Source organism: Lynx rufus, unplaced genomic scaffold (genome assembly GCF_022079265.1).
Source record: "Lynx rufus isolate CCGP_SWC_20201006 ecotype Redwood Valley unplaced genomic scaffold, mLynRuf1.p SCAF_3, whole genome shotgun sequence".
Lineage (NCBI taxonomy): Eukaryota > Metazoa > Chordata > Mammalia > Carnivora > Felidae > Lynx > Lynx rufus.
In genome coordinates, this window is record NW_025814845.1 from 83,810,184 (window position 1) to 83,827,603 (window position 17,420).

Genomic DNA, 17,420 nt, shown 5'->3' on the forward strand with positions numbered 1-17,420 from the left:
AAACAAAAATATATTCATACAAATTCATTAAAAGAATTCTAGCAACATTAAGATTTGTTTACTTTTTTGTAAAAAAGGAGAAAGGTTTTACTTAAGTAAGTATTGGGGTGGTAGGTAAGACATCTGTTGGTTATCTAAAAATACTGGCATTGCCTATGTTGATTTAAGAGATACAGGTGACATAATTAAGAGAAAAATTCATCTTTCAAAACTCATTAAAGTGTCTATTACTCTAAATTAAAAACTGCTAAGTATGTGTGTGCGTGGGAGTAGCTGGATAATTCAGCTTTTTTTTAGTTCTCAGAATAAGAGCTCCTTAGAGAACTCCTATCTGTTAATTAAATCAAAGTTAATCAGTGCAATTACAGGATTCCATGATTGGTATATAATTTCTGTGCTACACATTCACTTACTATCATTTAAAGGAGGAATCAGAAATTAGTGCGTACAGAAGTGCTGATATCTTTATTTACATATGTTTCATTTTGGTTGGTATAATTTTTAATTTCAAATATTATCACTGCGTAAACTCCACAAGAATGGAAGTTTATCAAAGAGAAAATAGGTAAAATTTGCTCATAATAATGCACAAAATTTTCTTAGTGGTCTAAGAAGATTTCTAAGAACATAGTCTATAATAAGATCAGCACTTTATATGGCTTAATCTATATTTGGGTATTTATGAACAAATTATATATATATTGCATTATTGCACTAATATATTATGTACGTTTACTATATTAAAAAATAAAAAAGAAAGATGAGGCCATTAACAATAGTTTTAAAAATATACATATAGGGGAGGAGTTAAGATGGCTGAGAATAGGGGGACCATGGGCTTTCCTTGTCCCTCAAACACAGCTGTATTGACATCAAATTACTTGGAACATCCAGGAAGTAGATCTGCAGAGCAGCAGAAGGATCTCCACAGTTGGAAGGAGACAGCTTGGCGGATGCCAGGTACATGGATCTGAATTGGGGGAGAGAAAACAGTGGAGCCATGGAGGGGAGGGAACGCTTTCTGTGGAGAGACAAAAGGGAGACAAAGAGAGAGGAGTTGAGCGAGTGTGGCATAGGGTTAGCACAAGAGGAAACGTTGCCGGACCCTGGACTGTGGAGCAAGAAGTACTGAGTGTCCCGGTTCTTTTTTGCAAACAGCTTTTGGAGCTCAAACTTTGAGGTTTTGGAAGTGCTCAACTTTCCCAGTTCTTGTTTCAACAGCTTTTGGAGCTCAAACTCTGAGGTTTTGGAAATTTGAGACTTTCTCTGGAGAGAGGAGCCCTGGTACGAATTCCTGGGGAGAAGAGAGCTGGCTCCGGAGTGCATAGCATGGTGTCTACATCTCGGGTGCACTGGGAGAGAGCAGTCCCCTTCTTGGGGTACTTTTGGAAGAGAGTTTATTGCCCCCCCCCCCCCAAGGACAAAAGACCCTGCAGATGCCAGCCAAAGGCCTTTAGTCAGCTGGGTGGAGAGGCTCTACTCCAGAGGAGGGGAATGGATCCGTGCTGAGTCCTTTAAGACTTTGAGTTTTGAATCTAGCCAATCCACCAGGGAGAAGGCGCAGGATAGTTGTGGAGCAGGATGAGCTGACTGCCATCGCTATTCTGTGAGGGCTGCCTGAGCAGTGGGGATTGAGATTCCCTGGACTGAGGTTGAAAGATTGGGGTGGTGCCATTTCCCGCCAGCCCCCCTTCCCCCCCACCACCACTGCAGGACTTCAGAGAGCAGCACTGCAGTCCCCATTAGAGGCGGGACCTACTTACACCAAACCCTGCTCCTCTGTGCCTGGCAACCACTTATTTACAGGGGCAAGACTGACTGAGCCAATGCAGCCGGCCTCTTCTCGAAAGCAGCATCTCCAGAGCATCACAGCCACCACCTCCTAGACACTAACAGACAACTCCTCCCATTTTCTTTTTTTCCCTCCTTTTTTTCTTTTGTAATCAGGCACATAGTTTCTGATTTGTTTTTTGTCATTTCACCTTTTTTTTCTTGGACCAGGCTTTTTAAATTCTTTTCTTTTTCCTTCTTTTCTCTTCTGCTTTTTGTTTTCTTTCTTTTCTTTTTCCTTGGAATCAGCCTTACAGTTTTTTGGTTCTGTGTGTGTGTGTGTGTGTGTGTGTGTGTGTGTGTGTATGTGTGTGTGTGGTGTGAGTGTGTGTGTTCCCTTTCCTATTCTCTTTTCATTAGGCTCCCCCTGTCCCCCACCGCTTTGTTTTCCAGGGTTACTTCAACAAACAAATCAAAGCACACCTAGTTAAAAGTCCAAGCACTCTACCACTGCAAGCAAGGAGGAGCTCTGCAGAGGACTGACAAGTGGGTAAGAGCAGCCTAAATGCAACAGCAGAGTGCACACGGCATAGACCAGAAACACTTCCTGGAGTGCCAGGCCCTGGACAATGTATGACCCCTAAAAGTACTCTCAGGTGCAAGACACATAGCAAGCTTTTAAAATATGCAAAAGACAAAAACTTAGCCAAAATAATAAAAAGGAAGAATTTTCCCCAAAAGAAAGGTCAAGAAGAAATCACAGCCAGAGACTTGTTCAAAACAAATATAAGCAATATAGCTGAACAAAAATTTAGAATAATTAACAACTTAGGAAACAACAGATATTGGTGAGGTTGTGGAGAAAAGGGAACACTTTTGCAAGTTCATGGGAATGCAAAATGGTGCAGTCACTCTGGAAAACAGTATGGAGGTTTCTCAAAAAATTACAAATAGAATTACCCTACAACTCAAAAATTGTACTACAGAGTGTTTATCCAAAGGATAAAAAAATGCTAATTTGAAGGGACACATGCACTCCAATGTTTATAGCAGCACTATCAACAATAGCCAAATTATGGAATGAGCCCAAATGTTCATCAGATGATGAATGGATAAAGAAGATGTGGTGTATATATATAATGGAATATTACTTGGCTATCAAAAAGAATGAGATCTTATGGCTCCTAAGTGGCTCAGTCGGTTAAGCATCCAACTTCAGCTCAGGTCTGATCTCGAGGTTCGTGGGTTCAATCTCCCCATCAGGCTCTTTGCTGACAGCTCAACGCCCGGAGCCTGCTTCAGATTCTGTGTCTCCCTCACTCTCTGTCCCTCTCCTGCTCATATTGTCTCTATCTCTCAAGAATAAATAAACATTAAAAAAAATTTTTTTAAAAAAGAATGAAATCTTTCTATTTGTAACAATGTGGATGGAAGTCGAGTGTATTATGGAAGTGAAATAAGTTAGGTAGAGAAAGACAAATATCACATGATTTCACTCATATGTGGAATTTAAGAAACCAAACAGATGAACATAGGGGAAGGGAAGGAAAAATAAAATCAGAGAAGGAGCAAACTGTAAGAGACTCTTAAATGCAGAGAACAAACTGGGGGTTGCTAAAGGGGAGATAGGAGGGGGGTGGGCTAATGGTGATGGGCATTGGGAGCACTTGTTGGGATGAGCACTGGGTGTTATATGTAAGTCATGAATCACTGGGACCTAGTCCTGAAACCAATACTATACTGTATATATATACACATATATGCATATATATATATATATATACATACATACTTGAATTTAAATTATATATATATATATATATACACACACACACACACACACATACATACATACATATATACATATGAACACACACATGTGGGATCTCAGTACGTAATCTACATTCACATAAAATAGATTTGGTCATGGATATGAAAATTCTCCTACTGTGATTAATTTGGAATGATATTAATGATGTTCCATAGGTACTTCCCTCACACAACTTGTACAAATAAGTGTTTAGTAGCAGGCTGCTATATAGCTGCCTATACAGTTGGGAGTCAGCAGGTGTGTGCAGAAATGACTATCCTACCTTTTTTTTTAAATTTTTTTTAACGTTTATTTATTTTTGAGACAGAGAGAGACAGAGCATGAACAGGGGAGGGTCAGAGAGAGAGAGGGAGAGGGAGACACAGAATCTGAAACAGGCTCCGGGCTCTGTGCTGACGCGGGGCTCGAACTCACGGACCGCGAGATCATGACTTGAGCTGAAGTCGGCCGCCCAACCGACTGAGCCACCCAGGTGCCCCTATCCTACCTTTTATAACATTGATATGCTTCCTAATTAGTTGAAACACAGATAGTTTCCTTTTTTCTCTTGGAAAGTTTTATCCTTTTCCCTGGGAACATTTAGAGTTCCTCAGTATCTCAACAGCTAAAGATATGATACTCTATACCGAAGTACCTGTAGGTGCTAGCTGGCATGAGATTGGCAAATGAGGGAATGATAACTCTATTACTGGGAAGTTGGTGCATATTTAATATGTGTTGAGGCTGCCTCAGTCATGTTGAGCAGCCTGCTTTCGTAGTCCAAAGTCTCTCTCCCAGGACTGATTGCAAGATTTGATAGTGCTCTTTTTATTAAATTGTATAAATTTTGAAGAATGTCCCTGATCCTTTTTCTCCATAGGCCATCTTTTTTTTTTTAATGTAACTATTTTTTTGTCCTGAAAGAAGTCTTTCAGGAATATATATAAGACATTAGAGTGGGGTTGACCCCTGAACAACAAGGGTTTGAACTGCATGGCTCCACTTATATGCAGATTTTTTGCATTAAATACAGTATAGCATTGTAAATGTGTTTTCTGTTCCTTATGATTTTCTTTTCTCTAGTTTACTTTATTGTAGAAATATAGTATATAATATATGTAACATACAAAATATGTTAATTATGTTATCAGTAAGTCTTCTGGTAGACAATAGGCTATTAATGTAAAGTTTTGGGGAGTCAAAAGTTTGGATTTTTGATTGTATAGGAGGTCAGTGCCCCTAAACCCTGCATTGTTTGAGGGTCAACTATAAATATGTATATAGTCCAAAAATATATTTAGAAATGTAATGCCATAATTGTTAACATCTGTATTTTATGAGTGAGGAAACTAACAGAGAAGTAATTTGAACTTAACTGACAGGGCCAGCATTCAAATCCAGATGTCATAACAGCAAATCCCACAGTCTTAATCAACCACTCTTTGGCCTCAATTTAATTGGAAAATTATTGGAAGAGACTAATATGGTTTTCTATAATCATCACACAGGTTTCATATAATCATTTCTATACACATTACGTGTGTAAAATACACAGGGTGAAATGAATAAACAATACATCAGCATTCTCTAAAAGTCAACAAATAAAGGGAAAGTAAAAGGGCACATATTTTAAAATTATTCATAGTTCAATGTATATTTAATTTCTATTACTGTACTGGTTAGATATATTTTTTAATTTATTTTTGAGAGAGAGAGATTGAGTGTGGGAGGTGTAGAATCCAAAGCAGGCTCCAGGCTCTGAGCTGTCAGCACAGAGTCTGACATGGGGCTCGAACTCATGAGCCATAAGGTCATGACCTGAGCTGAAGTTGGACACTTAAGTGACTAGCCACCCAGATGCCCTGATATTTTGAATGGAAATTAGCTCTTATCAATTTCTCAAAGAAACAAAGCACCTCAGAAGGCATTTTACTTGAGAGTTTTATTATTGATCTGAAAAATTACACGTTCTTGGCAGGGGTAAATTACTTGACAGAAAAAGATCAAGTACTTCTAGGAAATTGTGGCCAAATATCTAATGGTGATAGAGTCTAAGGTTTACACAATTTTATGATTAAGGGCAGGAAGTATTTCTCTTTTTTCTTTTCTCTTAAAAAGAACTCTGATCTTAATATGATAGGTATATTTTAAGAAAAAATGCATTTTCTAATCTGTAAAGTAAATTGATTTTAATTTGATCCTTGAATATGAGAGAACTATATTACAGGCATATCTTGTTTTACTGTGCTTTATAGATACTGAGTTATTTATAAATTGAATGTTTGTGGGAACACCATGTTGAGCAAGTCTATCATCATCATTTTCCAACAGTGTTTCCTCACTTTGTGTCTCTATGTCATATTTTGGTAACTCTCACAGTTTTAAAATTTAAAAGCTTTTCATTATGTTAATTATGATAATATGTGACCAGTGATCTTTGGTGTTACTATTGTTATTGTTTTAGGATGCCATAGACCTCACCCATATATGCTGGCCACCTTAATTGATAAATGTTGTATATGTTCTGGCCATTTTCCCATATCTTTCCCTCTCTTTGGACTTCCCCATTCCCTGAGACACAACAATATTGAAATTAGACCAATTAATAACCTTACCCTCTAAGTTAGCCAACTTGTGAATGCAAAGGAAAAGTTCTTGAAGGAAAATAAAAATACTATTCCGGTGAACACATGAACAATAAGAAACTGAAACAGGCTTATGGCTCATATGGAGGAAGTTTCAATGGTCTGACTAGATCAGATCAGTCACAACATTCCCTTAAGCCAACACATAATCCAGAGCAAGGCCCTAACTCTCTTCACCTCTATGAAGGCTGAGAGAGGTGACGAAACTGCAGAAAAAAAGTTGGAAGCTAGCAGAGGTTGGCTCCATAACATAAAGTGCAAGGTGAAGCATCAAGTGCTAATATAGGAGCTTCAGCAAGTTATCCAAGATTTAGCAAAGATCATTAATGAAGCTGGCTACACTAAACAACAGATTTTCAATGTAGACAAAACAGCCTTCCGTTGGAAGAAGATGCCATTTAAGACTTTCATGCAGCTGGTGACTTTAAGTTGAATACAGTGCTCATTTACCATTCCAACAATCCTGAGACCCTTATGAATTATGCTAAATCTTCTCTTCTTGTGCTTTGTAAATGGAACAGCAAAGCCTAGATGGAGCACTTCTGTTTACAATGTGGTTTGCTGAATATTTTAAGCCCACTGTTGAGACCTACTGCTCAGAAAAAAAGATTTCTCTCAAAATATTACTGCTCATTGACAATGTACTTGGTCACCCAAGATCTCTGATGAAGATGTACAATGAGATTCATGTTGTTTTCATGGATGCTAATACAATATCCATTCTCTAGCCTATGGATCAAGAAATTATTTAAATGCTCAAGTCTTCTTATTGAAGAAATATATTTTATAAGGCTATAGCTGCCATAGATAGTGACTCCTCTGATGGGTTTTGGCAAAGTAAATTGAAAGCCTTCTAGGAAAGATTCGCCATTCTACATGCCATTAAGAAAGTTCATGATTTGTGGGAAGAAGTCAAAATATCAACATGAACTGGAGTTTGGAAGAAGTTAATTCCATTTCTCATGGATGATTTTGAAGGGTTCAAAGTTACTTCACTGGAGGAAGTAACTGAATATGTGGTAGAAATAGTAAGAGATCTAGAATCAGAAGTGGAGCCTGAAGATGTGACTGAGTTACTGCAATCTTATGATGACACTTTAACAGATGAGCCGCTTCTTAAGGATGAGCAAAGAAAGTAGTTTCTTGAGATGGAATCTATTTCTGGTGAAGAAAATATGGAAATTGCTTCAGTGACAACAAAGAATTTAGAATATATAAACTTAGTTGGCAAAGCAGTGGCAGAGTTTGAGAAGATTGAGCTCAATTTTGAAAGAAATTCTACTGTAGGTAAAATGCTATCAAACAGCATTGCATGCTACAGAGAAATTTTTTCTGAAAGGAAGAGTCATTTGATGCAGCAAACTTCATTGTTGTCTTATTTAAAATTTTATTATTATTATTATGTCTTTATTTTTCAGAGGCAGAGAGAGACAGAGCATGAGTGGGGGAGGGGCAGAGAGAGAGGGAGACACAGAATCCGAAGCAGGGTCCAGGCTCTGAGCTGTCAGCCCAGAGCCCGATGTGGGGCTTGAACCCACGAACTGTGAGATCATGACCTGAGCCAAAGTCGGACGCTTAACTGACTGAGACACCCAGGTGCCCCATTGTTGTCTTATTTTAGGAAATTGCCACAGCCATCCCAACCTTCAGCAACCATGAGCTGATTAGTCAGCAGCCATCAACACTGAGGCAAGACCCTCCACCAGCAAAGAGATTACAACTCACCCAAAGTTCAGATGGTAGTTAGCATTTTTAAGCAATAAAATATTTTTAATTAATGTATATATACTGTTTTTTAAGATATAATGCTATTGCACACTTAATAGACTACAGTATAGTGTAAATGTAACTTTTAAATGCACTAAGAAGCCAACAAAATGTATTTGTCTCCCTTTATTGTGATATTCGTTTTACTGTGGTGGTCTGGAACTGAACCTGAAATATATACAAGGTATGCCTGTAATATGGAAACAATGCTCATAATCTTATTATTTTTATTATTTCCTATGGCAAAACAAAATTTCCAAGATAGTTTAATCTTTAAGTTCAAAATTCTTAAAGGATTTTTGAAAATGCATTAAGTTTATACAAAATAAAATAGTGTGAAAATCTGAAAAAACTGAGAAAAATAACATTTGAAAATTTCTAGGAATAAGAATTTATCAAAGAATAAAAAAGGGAAGCATTGTTTCATCCAGATGAATATAAATGGTTCTAATCCTAGCATCTCTTCTTTATACCATCGTTCTCCAAGTGAGGTGCAAATATTCCACGTAGTGCTAAAGAAGATTCATTAGGATGGGGGGGGACATATTAGAACTGTTATTATTTTCATTATTTATCTCACCCTTTAAATGTTTTATGCTATTGGTATATATTTTAAAATTTACATAATGTATTAGTATAGTATAAAAAATGCATAAATTATACGATAATGATTGTGTGTGTGTGCATGTGCTGATTTTCAATTGGTGAAAATCTGTTATAGAAGATCATAATGCTGTACTTCCTTTTCCTGTCTCTTTTCTCTCACTACCACCACAGTCTTCAGCCATAGAGAAGGCGCATTGCTTTCAGTCCCTGGGAGATTTCCCCCTGTTGACTTAGAATAGCAGGACGCAAGGATGCTGACATGACAGAAAACTACATTTCTTCTCTTGTTTGTGCCACCTTCCTGAGTCCTAGGGGTGGTGTGAAGAGTAAGGCCACCTACCTGATGGATTTTGTTGAATCTTAGGAGATTATAGTTACCATTTCTACTCTATATGGCAGACCCTTAATCCAACCCTGATGTCTTGCATTCTATTCAGCTAGTATTAATCCTTGATTCAAGTATTTAACATTATTTCTCTAGAAATACTAGACTAATAGACTTATTGACATTCTTCTAGTTTCTTTACATTAGGGTAGATCAGGTATAATAGTGGGGGAAATGGTGGGGGAAATGCCTGAATAAATCATTCTTAAGATGGGAAAATTCTGATCTTAGTCTTTGCAGTGATTACTGCTGGTCTTTTTTGGCTGCTACAATTTGTTGATGATAAAAAGTATTATCTGATGAGCTATAATTAAGACTGTGTTTCTGAAATCTTAGTGAATAAACTTATGAAAAATGCGGTTTATTTATAGAATTCTTCAGACAAGAGTTTATAGACCCAACTGTTTTCTCTGGGCCTAAAAGAAACTGATTATTTTCTCTGCAGAAATAATTTCCTTGGATGGCTGAAGAAATAAAATCAAGGGAGAGAAAAATTATTCAGAAGTCTCTTCTTTTGGAGGGACTGTTGAGATCACTCAATCCAAAAACCTTAGAGGTAGAGTGACTGAGTCACCAGGAGTCGAGAAGTTCTTTGCTTTTGTGTAAGTACAATAGCGTGGGGGTAGTGAAGAAATTTAATTAGTATTTCTAGACACTGGTGCCTATTGTACTGCCATACCCAGTTAGCAATTGTTAACTTCTTGGGCTTTAATTGAAGTTTCTATTGAACGCCATGCAAGTATTTTGAGGCCTCAGATACCTATTTTGTTTTGTGTTATATCAGATCTTCATCCCAATAGGATAGGAAGTACACAGAGACTTTTCTTAGTAAGTAGAAATGGAAATATTCTTGGTCCTTGGAAGTGTTCAAGAAATGCAACAGGGGAAATCATTGAGGGTGCCAACTACATAAATGAACACACAGCTGCTTGCTATTCTTTGCATCCAACTCTAAGTCTTCCTGAGGAATTACCTAACATTCTGGCTAAATGGGCCCCTCCCAGTGATCAGTTATTTGAGGGTTGTAAAATGCAACATAGCTGACAGATAACTCAAGAGAGGAAGGTTAACAATATGGAAAGCATTTGTACTGTGACTGGTTGATAATAATATGGTATATATATTTTTAAACATATATAGGGAAATAGCTAATGAACCAGCAATATATATAGAAAATGACACATAGGTAACTGGGAAGTAAAGGTAATCTCAGTGGGTGCTATGTTATGGAAAATGTTGTGGATTTAGCAAGTGGGAATCAAAGTGGGCCATATTGATGCCCACCAAGAGAATGCCATCAAAATTCAGAAAGGGACTACAACAAACCAGTAGATACTCCTGATGGTCCCTGAAAAGTCATCTCTTGCACACATGAATGAGTTGGCATGGGAGGGGTACCAAGAAATACACAGACTGGCAGAGAACTATGTATCCTACTGTTTCAGAATCTTACAGTATTTACTTGTTTGTCAACAGGAATATTAAAGACTAAAAGAAGCCATGGCTGCATGTTGAGCAGATCTAGGAAGGTCCATAGTTTATAGATTACATTGGCTCTTTACCCATAATGCCTGATGGATACCAAAGGGCCTTAACCAGTAGAGACACTTATTCTGAATTTAGATTTACATATCTATTAACTTAAAAAAATATACTTCTAACACTGTAATGCCTAGAGCAGGAAACCTTTCAGTTTGGACCTTCTGCTTATATAGCATTTGACCAAGGAACTCATTTTATTGCAGGTGCAGTGGAACAATACACTGAGAAACATTGCATCTTACCTTCTACAAAATGGTAGAGAATTAAAAATTTGAATGTACAATTGAAACAGCTGCTTACTATCTTGCAAAATTGAATAAATATGTATTAAAACTTAATATATGTGAACATAAAGGGGGTTCATGATTGGACGTATCATTCAGACATTGTGCAGAAAATAGAGAAGAGGGAATGAGGGATGGTACAGGCACATAGCATTAATTTCTCTCCCACTTCTAATACTTTTTTCCTTCTTGTCCCTGATTCTATTGTGTGGATCTTGGATTGCATTTATGAATTCCAGAAGAAGAAACGATTTTTAATATTTAACATTTTTTAACATTTAATCATAAGTTATGATTCATAACAATATCTCTAAAGGAAAATGAAGTAAAAAATTAATAAAGTAAAAAAAACTCTTCAAGAGAAAATTAGACATGCAAGGACTATTCAATATACTATGATTAGCGTCTCCAAAGTGAAAGACAATGAATGGACTAGAATACTAATAATTATATATTATTTATTTATTTATTTATTTATTTTATTTATTTTTTTATTTTTTATATATATATATATATGAAATTTATTGACAAATTGGTTTCCATACAACACCCAGTGCTCATCCCAAAAGGTGCCCTCCTCAATACCCATCACCCACCCTCCCCTCCCTCCCACCCCCCATCAACCCTCAGTTTGTTCTCAGTTTTTAACAGTCTCTTATGCTTTGGCTCTCTCCCACTCTAACCTCTTTTTTTTTTTTTCCTTCCCCTCCCCCATGGGTTCCTGTTAAGTTTCTCAGGATTCACATAAGAGTGAAAATATATGGTATCTGTCTTTCTCTGTATGGCTTATTTCACTTAGCATTACACTCTCCAGTTCCATCCACGTTGCTACAAAAGGCCATATTTCATTTTTTCTCATTGCCACGTAGTATTCCATTGTGTATATAAACCACAATTTCTTTATCCATTCATCAGTTGATGGACATTTAGGCTCTTTCCATAATTTGGCTATTGTTGAGAGGGCTGCTATGAACATTGGGGTACAAGTGCCCCTATGCATCAGTACTCCTGTATCCCTTGGGTAAATTCCTAGCAGTGCTATTGCTGGGTCATAGGGTAGGTCTATTTTTAATTTTCTGAGGAACCTCCACACTGCTTTCCAAAGCGGCTGCACCAATTTGCATTCCCACCAACAGTGCAAGAGGGTTCCGGTTTCTCCACATCCTCTCCAGCATCTATAGTCTCCTGATTTGCTCATTTTGGCCATTCTGACTGGCGTGAGGTGATACCTGAGTGTGGTTTTGATTTGTATTTCCCTGATGAGGAGCGACGCTGAGCATCTTTTCATGTGCCTGTTGGCCATCTGGATGTCTTCTTTAGAGAAGTGTCTATTCATGTTTTCTGCCCATTTCTTCACTGGACTATTTGTTTTTCGGGTGTGGAGTTTGGTGAGCTCTTTATAGATTTTAGATACTAGCCCTTTGTCCAATATGTCATTTGCAAATATCTTTTCCCATTCCGTTGGTTGCCTTTTAGTTTGTTGGTTGTTTCCTTTGCAGTGCACAAGCTTTTTATCTTCATAAGGTCCCAGTAATTCACTTTTGCTTTTAATTCCCTTGCCTTTGGGGATGTGTCGAGTAAGAGATTGCTACGGCTGAGGTCAGAGAGGTCTTTTCCTGCTTTCTCCTCTAAGGTTTTGATGGTTTCCTGTCTCACATTTAGGTCCTTTATCCATTTTGAGTTTATTTTTGTGAATGGTGTGAGAAAGTGGTCTAGTTTCAACCTTCTGCATGTTGCTGTCCAGTTCTCCCAGCACCATTTGTTAAAGAAGCTGTCTTTTTTCCATTGGATGTTTTTTCCTGCTTTGTCAAAGATGAGTTGGCCATACATTTGTGGGTCTAGTTCTGGGGTCTATTCTATTCCATTGGTCTGTGTGTCTGTTTTTGTGCCAATACCATGCTGTCTTGATGATGACAGCTTTGTAGTAGAGGCTAAAGTCTGGGATTGTGATGCCTCCTGCTTTGGTCTTCTTCTTCAAAATTCCTTTGGCTATTCGGGCCTTTTTGTGGTTCCATATGAATTTTAGGATTGCTTGTTCTAGTTTTGAGAAGAATGCTGGTGCAATTTTGATTGGGATTACATTGAATGTGTAGATAGCTTTGGGTAGTATTGACATTTTGACAATATTTATTCTTCCAATCCATGAGCAGGGAATGTCTTTCCATTTCTTTAAATCTTCTTCAATTACCTTCATAAGCTTTGTATAGTTTTCAGCATACAGATCCTTTACATCTTTGGTTAGATTTATTCCTAGGTATTTTATGCTTCTTGGTGCAATTGTGAATGGGATCAGTTTCTTTATTTGTCTTTCTGTTGCTTCATTGTTAGTGTATAAGAATGCAACTGATTTCTGTACATTGATTTTGTATCCTGCAACTTTGCTGAATTCATGTATCAGTTCTAGCAGACTTTTGGTGGAGTCTATCGGATTTTCCATGTATAATATCATGTCATCTGCAAAAAGCGAAAGCTTGACTTCATCTTTGCCAATTTTGATGCCTTTGATTTCCTTTTGTTGTCTGATTGCTGATGCTAGAACTTCCAGCACTATGTTAAACAACAGCGGTGAGAGTGGGCATCCCTGTCGTGTTCCTGATCTCAGGGAAAAAGCTCTCAGTTTTTCCCCGTTGAGGATGATGTTAGCTGTGGGCTTTTCATAAATGGCTTTTATGATCTTTAAGTATGTTCCTTCTATCCCGACTTTCTCAAGGTTTTTATTAAGAAAGGGTGCTGGATTTTGTCAAAGGCCTTTTCTGCATCGATTGACAGGATCATATGGTTCTTCTCTCTTTTTTTGTTAATGTGATGTATCACGTTGATTGATTTGCGAATGTTGAACCAGCCCTGCATCCCAGGAATGAATCCCACTTGATCATGGTGAATAATTCTTTTTAAATGCATTGAATTCAATTTGCTAGTATCTTATTGAGAATTTTTGCATCCATATTCATCAGGGATATTGGCCTGTAGTTCTCTTTTTTTTACTGGGTCTCTGTCTGGTTTAGGAATCAAAGTAATACTGGCTTCATAGAATGAGTCTGGAAGTTTTCCTTCCCTTTCTATTTCTTGGAATAGCTTGAGAAGGATAGGTAGTATCTCTGCTTTAAACGTCTGGTAGAACTCCCCTGGGAAGCCATCTGGTCCTGGACTCTTATTTGTTGGGAGATTTTTGATAACCGATTCAATTTCTTCGCTGGTTATGGGTCTGTTCAAGCTTTCTATTTCCTCCAGTTTGAGTTTTGGAAGAGTGTGGGTGTTCAGGAATTTGTCCATTTCTTCCAGGTTGTCCAATTTGTTGGCATATAATTTTTCATAGTATTCCCTGATAATTGCTTGTATCTCTGAGGGATTGGTTGTAATCATTCCATTTTCATTCATGATTTTATCTATTTGGGTCATCTACCTTTTCTTTTTGAGAAGCCTGGCTAGAGGTTTGTCAATTTTGTTTATTTTTTCAAAAAACCAACTCTTGGTTTCGTTGATCTGCTCTACAGTTTTTTTAGATTCTATATTGTTTATTTCTACTCTGATCTTTATTATTTCTCTTCTTCTGCTGGGTTTAGGCTGCCTTTGCTGTTCTGCTTCTATTTCCTTTAGGTGTGCTGTTAGATTTTGTATTTGGGATTTTTCTTGTTTCTTGAGATAGGCCTGGATTGCAATGTATTTTCCTCTCAGGACTGCCTTCGCTGCGTCCCAAAGCGTTTGGATTGTTGTATTTTCATTTTCGTTTGTTTCCATATATTTTTTAATTTCTTCTCTAATTGCCTGGTTGACCCACTCATTCGTTAGTAGGGTGTTCTTTAACCTCCATACTTTTGGAGGTTTTCCAGACTTTTTCCTGTGGTTGATTTCAAGCTTCATAGCATTGTGGTCTGAAAGTATGCATTGTATAATTTCAATTCTTGTAAAATTATGAAGGGCTGTTTTGTGACCCAGTATATGATCTATCTTGGAGAATGTTCCATGTGCACTCGAGAAGAAAGTATATTCTGTTGCTTTGGGATGCAGAGTTCTAAATATATCTGTCAAGTCCATCTGATCCAATGTATCATTCAGGGCCCTTGTTTCTTTATTGACCGTGTGTCTAGATGATCTATCCATTTCTGTAAGTGGGGTGTTAAAGTCCCCTGCAATTACCACATTCTTATCAATAAGGTTGCTTCTGTTTATGAGTAATTGTTTTATATATTTGGGGGCTCCGGTATTCGGCGCATAGACATTTATAATTGTTAGCTCTTCCTGATGGATAGACCCTGTAACTATTATATAATGCCCTTCTTCATCTCTTGTTACAGCCTTTAATTTAAAGTCTAGTTTGTCTGATATAAGTATGGCTACTCCAGCTTTCTTCTGGCTTCCAGTAGCATGATAAATAGTTCTCCATCCCCTCACTTTCAATCTAAAGGTGTCCTCAGGTCTAAAATGAGTCTCTTGTAGACAGCAAATAGATGGGTCTTGTTTTTTTATCCATTCTGATACCCTATGTCTTTTGGTTGGCGCATTTAATCCATTTACATTCAGTGTTATTATAGAAAGATACGGGTTTAGAGTCATTGTGATGTCTGTATGTTTTATGCTTGTAGTGGTGTCTCTGGTACTTTGTCTCACAGGGTCCCCCTTAGGATCTCTTGTAGGGCTGGTTTAGTGGTGACAAATTCCTTCAGTTTTTGTTTGTTTGGGAAGACCTTTATCTCTCCTTCTATTCTAAATGACAGACTTGCTGGATAAAGGATTCTCGGCTGCATATTTTTGCTGTCTAGCACCCTGAAAATCTCGTGCCAATTCTTTCTGGCCTGCCAAGTTTCAAAAGAGAGATCAGTCACGAGTCTTATAGGTCTCCCTTTATATGTGAGGGCACGTTTACCCCTTGCTGCTTTCAGAATTTTCTCTTTATCCTTGTATTTTGCCAGTTTCACTATGATATGTCGTGCAGAAGATCGATTCAAGTGACGTCTGAAGGGAGTTCTCTGTGCCTCTTGGATTTCAATGCCTTTTTCCTTCCCCAGTTCAGGGAAGTTCTCAGCTATAATTTCTTCAAGTACCCCTTCAGCACCTTTCCCTCTCTCTTCCTCCTCTGGGATACCAATTATGCGTATATTATTTCTTTTTAGTGTATCACTTAGTTCTCTAATTTTCCCCTCATACTCCTGGATTTTTTTATCTCTCTTTTTCTCAGCTTCCTCTTTTTCCATAACTTTATCTTCTAGTTCACCTATTCTCTCCTCTGCCTCTTCCATCGGAGCCGTGGTGGTTTGCATTTTGTTTTGCATTTCATTTAAAGCGTTTTTCAGCTCCTCGTGACTGTTCCTTAGTCCCTTGATCTCTGTAGCAAGAGATTCTCTGCTGTCCTGTATGCTGTTTTCCAGCCCAGCGATTAATTTTATGACAATTATTCTAAATTCACTTTCTGTTATATTATTTAAATCCTTTTTGATCAGCTCATTAGCTGTTGTTATTTCCTGGAGATTCTTCTGAGGGGAATTCTTCCGCTTGGTCATTTTGGATAGTCCCTGGTGTGTTGAGGGCCTGCAGGGCACTTCCCCTGTGCTGTGGTGTATAACTGGAGTTGGTGGGCGGGGCCGCAGTCCGACCTGAAGTCTGCCCCCAGCCCACCGCTGGGGCCACAGTCAGACTGGTGTGTGTCTTCTCTTCCCCTCTCCTAGGGGCGGGATTCACTGTGGGGTGGCGTGGCCCGTCTGGGCTACTTGCACACTGCCAGGCTTGTGATGCTGGGGATCTGGCGTATTAGCTGGGGTGGGAAGGCAAGGTGCACGGCGGCAGGGGGGGCAGGCTTAGCTCGCTTCTCCTTAGGTGATCCACTTCAGGAGGGGCCCTGTGGCAGCCGGAGGGAGTCAGATCCGCTGCCGGAGGTTTGGCTCCGCAGAAGCACAGAGTTGGGTATTTGGGCGGAGCGAGCAATTTCCCTGGCAGGAACCGGTTCCCTTTGGGATTTTGGCTGGGAGATGGGCGGGGGAGATGGCGCTGGCGAGCGCCTTTGTTCCCCACCAAGCTGAGCTCTGTCGTCCGGGGGCTCCGCAGCTCTCCCTCCCTTTGTCCTCCAGCCTTCCCGCTTTCCGAGCAGAGCTGTTAACTTATGACCTCCCAGACGCTAAGTCACGCTTGCTGTGGGAACACAGTCCGTCAGGCCCCTCCGCTTTTGCCAGCCAGACTCAGGGACTCTGCTTGGCCGGCGAGCTGCCCCTCGGCCCCGGCTCTCTCCTGCCAGTCCGTGGAGCGCGCACCGCCTCGCCGCCCTTCCTACCCTCTTCCGTGGTCCTCTCGTCTGCTCTTGGGTCTGGTGACTCCGTTCTGCTAATCCTCTGCGGTTTTCTGGTTTATTTAGGCAGGTGTAAGTGGAATCTAAGTGATCAGCAGGATGCGCGGTGAGCCCAGCGTCCTCCTACGCCGCCATCTTCCCTCCGATCTCCTAATAATTATAAAAGAAATCATGAAATAAGGTGATACTTAAATCTATGTACTGAAACACTTCAATACTATATGTGAATTCCAACTGAGAATGATCAACACCAACAAATTAATGAATGTCAAAGATCTTTAAAAAGGGATTTGGAAACCAGGAAAGAATTAAATTACTTATAATGGAAAAAAAG